This window comes from Limulus polyphemus, unplaced genomic scaffold, assembly GCF_000517525.1.
Source record: "Limulus polyphemus unplaced genomic scaffold, Limulus_polyphemus-2.1.2 Scaffold876, whole genome shotgun sequence".
NCBI classification, from domain to species: Eukaryota; Metazoa; Arthropoda; class Merostomata; order Xiphosura; family Limulidae; genus Limulus; species Limulus polyphemus.
Window position 1 is genome coordinate 9,627 of NW_013666486.1, and position 7,488 is coordinate 17,114.

Below are 7,488 nucleotides of genomic sequence, written 5' to 3' on the forward strand. Positions count from 1 at the left end.
ATTATCGTTATGTCCAGTTTCAGTGGCGTAGCTCTGGTTTCAAAAGTGGGGGGAGCACTTTCTGTAGCTCGTGTATGCACGAGGGAATTCTTACTAAAGAAATGTATTTTATTCCTTAAAAAGTGGGGACATGCCCCCGTAAAATTATCGTTATGTCCAGTTTCAATGACGTAGCTTTGGTTTTAAAAGTGAGGGAGCACTTTCTGTAGATCGTGTATGCAAGAGGGAATTCTTACTAAAGAAATGTATTTTATTCCTTAAAAAGTGTGGGGGACATGCCCCCGTGGAAAAATTATTACTATGTTCAGTTGATTTGTTATTAAATTTGACGTAAAAGGGTTTTTATTTTTCTATGATATATGGTAGAAAGTAAACAATGTTATCAATATCATTATATTTAAGGAGTAAATTGGGACTGCTCAGAATATTGAATTTATTTTCACCCACAGTCACAAATTCACAACTTGTCACTGCTATGGAAAGTAAGCGTATTAGAACTGCTGAGTTAGTTTAGATTATTTGGTAAAAATAATGTCATGCTCAACCCACGAAACGATAACGAATAAATTGCTACAAGGTATGTTCACTTTGACACAAGCTGTAGGCCTAAGGTTAGAAACAATGTCTGAACGGAAATTCCGAATCTAATGGTACGCCTAACTTACAAATAACCCTAGTTACAGAATTTCTTTGCTAATCGATCGATTAACCTAATAGAGAAGATAACTCTCACTGCAATGAATTGAATCACTATCTAAATACTTCACTGAATTCTCACTGCTTCTTTACTCATATTTATATAGTAACTCACTAAACAAATTTTCCAGTGACGTTATACACCCTCTAGCAAACAACTAAATTAAAATGCTGAAAATAAGGCTTACAAAAATATATTCAGGGAAAATAAAAGCTTAAAAGACAATACCCAATTTACTGAGCTGTGGTTGAACTATTATGTATATTTTTCTTTCTCGGCAGTATAGGATTTGTTTTGTACTTGTAAAATAAATAAAAAAATGACAGATAATTGTGTTTTTTTACACGACTAAGCGGCACCTGCAAGACAGTGAGTCCAACAAGTTCTTACTGGCATCAGGTCTTTTTTAAGTTGACATCTTAGAACAGACGAATGTGTGAAGTCGAGAAAATAAAAAGAATGAATGCTTTCAACACCTATAAGTCAATAAACATTGCGAATGGAGCGACCCCTAGCGAGCACAGAGGACAGGACGGTACTCACAGGGGGGTCGTTTAGCGGCTCGTGTTTGTAAGCCAGTGCGTCGGAGGCTCAGTACGTAAGTTTGTCGTCGGAGCAGAACCGCTATTCTTGTAGAGTTTTAGCGAGACCTCCGGACCTTAACAGATTTCTATGGGTGAGTACGTATATATGTTTCCGTAAATCTTCGTTTACGTTTGTTCCATTTTATGTGTCGTAATTTCTCGTGACAATAAATGTGAAAACGGATTATGAATTCACGTATCATCCTTTTCGAGTACGCCTCTCGGACACAATATGATAGATACTATGATATACGGTAAAAACTAAAGATATATTAAGTTGTGTTTCATGATAGTCAAACTATGGATTAGTAGGCTAGCTTTTCTGCCTGCTGGTGACGACAGGTCATTATTATATTCGGTGATGCCTGACGTTTCATTATTTCTGTGTAATTAAGGTTTCCGTGATTAACACACAAGTAATTGATAGTGGAACGGAGAACTACAGAAAAGCTTATTAAATAACGGTAACTTGAAATATTTGAGATTCCAACGTGAATTCGTCATTACATAGGCTAACAAACACAATGTAATTACTGAGAGCTCGCGCCTGACTCTTTAAACTGGACAAGTGTGAAATATTGATTACGAAACAAATTCCGTAAAATGAAGTGGTCGTCAACTTTTTTTTTTTTAGTAAATAGTCTAGATTCATGGTTGGATCTTCGCACAAGAACGTTATCTTCTGTGACCTTTTTAAACCCCAAACATGATATTAGGCCTAAGAAGCGTATTTCTTACCCATCCCCTATGTATCATAAATCGTTATTTAACTTTTAGTTACCTTTATTTGAAAGAGGATGATAAATTTCCAGTTTGTTTGTTTCTTGAATATTTCGCGCAAAGCTATTCAAGAGGTATCTGCTCTAGCGGTCCGTAATTTTGAAGTGATAGACTAGCGAGCTACTCTAATGGAATAGTAGGATTTGACCTTCACTCTTATAACGCACCCATGGCCCCCAAAGTAACGGAACGCAAACCTTAGAACCTCGGATCCCCAATGTAGCACGCTAACCACTGAGCCTTACTCGGTCCTAACAACATTTGACCCTAAATATGTTTGCTGTTAAGGGCTATCTATGCTGTGTCCATCGCAGGTATTAAACTCTGAATGTTAGCATTAGAAATCTTCTAGCCTACCGTCAAGACAGCGGTAGGTGGGAGCCAACCTTAATTTGGCGAACAGTTTGAGGAACCTAATCTGATACCTTGTTGGTCACTGAAACTTCGAACTGGTCCATCTTTGACCGCGAATATCTTGTCCATTTCAGTTTGTACGACTGATACCTTATAACGTTGAGGTGAATTCTGCAACATTTACGGTTAAAAGTTATTAAAGTTAAAAAATAAAAATAAATCTCTCTCTAGCCTATCAATTCAAAATTAGGGACTGCTAGCACAGATGCTTTCTATATGATGTACATCGTTACAGGGTATCCGGAAATGACGTTAAGAAATACTGTAATGTACTTCCGTTGGTCTAATGGAATCCCAGAAGCCATTTTGTTAACATGATTACCAAATACACTATTTATTATTTTAATGTAAGAGTTTAGAATACAAAAGATTGCTTCTAGTACTATTTTTTGGATCACTGAATTTAAAACAAGATGTTTTGTATTCAGCTATCGAGTATTTCACTGTAGTTTAACAAAGATGTTTTGTATTCAGCTATTGAGTATTTCACTGTAGTTTAACAAAGATGTTTTGTATTCAGCTATTGAGTATTTCACTGTAGTTTAACAAAGATGTTTTGTATTCAGCTATTGAGTATTTCACTGTAGTTTAACAAAGATGTTTTGTATTCAGCTATCGAGTATTACACTGTAGTTTAACAAAGATGTCTTGTATTCAGCTATCGAGTATTTCACTGTAGTTTAACAACGATGTTTTGTATTCAGCTGTTTGTGTATTTCACTGTAGTTTAACAAAGATGTTTTGTATTCAGCTATCGAGTATTTCACTGTAGTTTAACAAAGATGTTTTGTATTCAGCTATCGAGTATTTCACTGTAGTTTAACAAAGATGTTTTGTATTCAGCTATCGAGTATTTCACTGTAGTTTAACAAAGATGTTTTGTATTCAGCTATCGAGTATTTCACTGTAGTTTAACAAAGATGTCTTGTATTCAGCTATCGAGTATTATAATGTATAACTGCTTGCTATATACAATATCGGAAGAAAAAAATACGGAAGCGATGAGGAAATGGAGTAAAATAGGTAAATAGAAATATCCCTTCCTTCCTCATTATGTGACAATGAATGGCACCGGATTACAGCCACATCTCGTAAATATTCCGATATGAATATTCTTGATTGCTAAATAGGCTGATGTGAAAACTGAGAAAGTCAAAAGGCGACCAGTTGGCCTGGAGAAATGGCGGGAAGTATCACAGGACACTTGTAACAATATTTCTCAACCTTAGACCGACAAACTGAGAACAAAATATAATGATCTGTGTACAGCAAGGGGTCTCAAGATAGTAATGTATTGTACAACGTATTCGCTTTTCTTTTGTGCTTTCTGTGATAATACTTTGTATTAACATAATATTAACGAAGAAGAAGGAAATTTTGGTCCAATTAGACCGCTCTAATTTAAACTGAACACTAAAACATTCAACTCCAGCCCTCACCAATCAATAAATTCACCAATTAGTTGCCCATTTACTCGTTGTGTGTGTGTGTGTTTTCACAATTATCTCCATTACTGTATAGATACATATATGTCCTACACTCGACTCATTTACTGTACATCTTCTTTATCAATATCTCCCTCCTCCCACTGATTTTACTCCAGAAAATTGCGAGTTACTGTAGGCGTTTTAATTTCCTTATTACGTTTAGTAACGTGATTTTATTTTAGAGGTACGTTTTTTACTATTTCATAGAAGACTTCACTAATTGTGTGTGCTGGAGAGAGTTGTTATGAACTTCACATTGGCCAATAGCGTTACGTAAATCTTTTTTTCATGTACCGACAGACAGACGGTTGGATGAAGAAGAGCTGTAAGCTACGCCAGGAGGCGCTATTTGAGACCATTTATCGAGTTAACACGTGTACCAACGCATTTAATAGAAATTTGTTTCAAGTTCTACAGGCACAAAGCACTGTCCATCGAGGCTTAGCAGTCTGAACAGGATGACAGATAGTTCTGTCCTCAGGGTTAATGTCACGTCAGATTTGTCACGACAAAAACAGACAGGAGACTGTCACGTTACAAGTAACGAGAGTGACTCTTTGGGAGCCTATGACAAGTTGAAGTCCCATAAGGGCTAGAAGAAGAAAAATAAACGTAAGTTCAACTAGTAATTATGTTTCCCTCGCCCAAACAAATGAAGTAATAGACTAGACCTGATGGATGTAGTGACGAAAAGAAATTTGGCAGCTTAACCCGGGCTCTTTCTTAGTCTCTAAAATTTATGTTTAAAGATAGCCAGATAGATCTGAGCTATAATCGTGCTGAGCAATATAAAAATTTAAGTAGGCATGAGCTCAGTATTAACATTTTCTTCCAATAGGTAGCGCTTTCGCAATATTAAAGCTGTTCTTTAGCCAACAACACCCGATTTTCTAAATTTACTACATTAATCCCAAAATTAAAAAACAACAACAACAACAACAAAAAAAAAAATCGAGTATTTTTTGTTTGGTGAGTGAATTTAGTGTTAAGAAACCACTATCTATCGGAATAAAATTTTAGTCCCGAGTTCACGTTCTCTTAATTTTGTTTGCCCCTCGCCCCATGGCTCAGCAACAAGTCTGAGGTCTTAAAACGCTAAGAATCAGGTTCCGATACTCCCGGAGGGCACAGCACAGATAGCACATTGTGCAGCTTTGAACGTAAAAACAAATAAACTTTATTCATTACTAGCTGGACGGAAGTTATGTAAATTTATAATTAATGAAAGGTTATCTTAGGACATGAAAAGTTGCTTCCCTTATATGTAATTGTAAAAAAAACACGCAAAAACATCCATAAAAACTGCAAAACACAAAATGTGAAACCTCAACTTTGCATGTATCTCTGTATGGACTGTTGTATGTATCTATATAAATATAATAGTACTGTTTGTTGTATGTATCTATATAAATATAATAGTAGTAGTGTCTGTTGTATGTATCTATATAAATATAATAGTACTGTCTGTTGTATGTATCTATATAAATATAATAGTACTGTCTGTTGTATGTCCATATATAACTACTTCGCAGGGTGTGGATGGATCTTCACCAAAATTTGATATGGAGGTTTATTGATCTATATAAATATAATAGCACTGTCTATTGTATATATCTATATAAATATAATAGTACTGTCTGTTGTATGTATCTACATAAATATAATAGTACTGTGTGTTGTATGTATCTATATACATATAATAGTACTGTTTCATGACACATGCATATATTCAACTGACGTCACACATTACTTTAGACTGACAAAATTTTATATTTTTGACCAATAATAATTTCAAGCATCGATCAAAGGGCCGGATTGTAGATCTGATGTACGGAGGTTCGCTTTCAGCTACCACCTAAAAAATAAAAAACTCGTGAATGCATTATAAGAGTAACGATCAAGTCCATTATTTGGTTTCATAAGAATAGCTCAAGAGTTGGAGAAGGGTGGTGTAGAGTTGCTCTTTTCCTTATAGTCTACTTAGGGACGGCTTGTTCATATAGTCTTCAAACAATTACATTAACACATACGCCTTTTAAAAAATCATTTATATAAATATGTATAAACACACAGATAGAACATTGTATATGATTAGTAAAATAAGTTTATTGCTTTTACAGTGATATTTTAACCACATTTGAACAACCTGTATTTGTCAAAATGTAAAACGTTGAGCTGTTTGTTCCTCGTGTATAAAACACCATTATTCGAGAACACTAAAGATTTAAAGTCTTCTTATCGTTTATCTCCAATTTACTTACATTATTATTAAAGTAATTCAAGTCATAAATCCGTTATCCTAACTGTGTTACTCGTTATTTCAATAGTGCAAAATGCAATGATGATAAATTTCATGAGATAACTTTACTAGTGGCATTAATGCATGTTAATCAAGTTTACTCAGGAACATTCTGCTTGATGAAGCTGCTCGATATAGAGTAGACAATGTTGTCGTTATGTTAAGAACTAAGTTGTTAAGACTTGAACGTTACAAATAGAATATGTTGACAAAAAATGTTCTATTTTGTCATTGATGTTCTTATGCAGTTGGTGCAACTTTGCTACCTGTCATTTTTAAGTTGACTGGATATATATAAATATAATAGTACTGTCTGTTGTATGTATTTATATATATATTCAACTATGTTGAACATTTTTACTTCATGACACGTGCATATATTCAACTATGTTGAACATTTTTACTTCATGACACATGCATATATTTCAACTATGTTGAACATTTTTACTTCATGACATGCATATTTTCAACTATGTTGAGCATTTTTACTTCATGACACGTGCATATTTTCAACTATGTTGAACATTTTTACTTCATGACACGTGCATATATTCAACTATGTTGAACATTTTTTACGCACGTGTCATGAAGTAAAAATGTTCAACATAGTTGAATATATGCATGTGTCATGAAGTAAAAATGTTCAACATAGTTGAAATATGCACGTGTCATGAAGTAAAAATGTTCAACATAGTTGAAATATATGCATGTGTCATGAAGTAAAAATGTTCAATTATGCTGTTCCATTAAGAGTAGCCGTGTACAGGTGGTGGGTGCTATTCATTGGTTGTTCTCCTTTAGCTTCTGACCTGGTCATTTAACCATAGAATAATGATTCAGGTTGAAAATACCAAATACTAAGTTTCAGTACTTCACATTTGTTATAATGGAGAGTCTTGGCCCTCGTCAAAATATTCGTACAAGAGATCTACGGTAAATCTAAATCCCACAATTCTGGTTATTTAAGATGTGTATTCACTGCGTATTTGTACATGTTCATAATTTTTATGATATAAACTATAACTCAGTCTCACTTTAACACCACTAGTACAAATCATTATATATTATTATAGTTTGTGAAAAATAGTATCTCAGTTTTTCTCACTGACTCACAAGAAGAAGAAAAGGATAAATAACAACTACATTAAGAAAGCAAATGGGCCGGCATGGCCAGGTGGTTAGGGCCCCGGCATGGCCAAGTGGTTAGGCCGCTCGACTCGCAATCTG

At 34.5% G+C, this 7,488-nt stretch overlaps 1 protein-coding gene across 1 annotated transcript in view; it reads left to right on the plus strand.

The window, feature by feature from the left end:
- Positions 1-1,267: 1,267 nt before the first annotated feature.
- The window catches only part of LOC106460997 (dopamine receptor 1-like), a 52,929-nt gene continuing 46,708 nt past the window's right edge, over positions 1,268-7,488 (plus strand). Inside the window, exon 1 of the mRNA XM_013920765.2 lies at positions 1,268-1,373. The gene's annotated coding sequence lies outside the window, so the exon portion shown is untranslated. The remainder of the gene's footprint in view (positions 1,374-7,488) is intronic.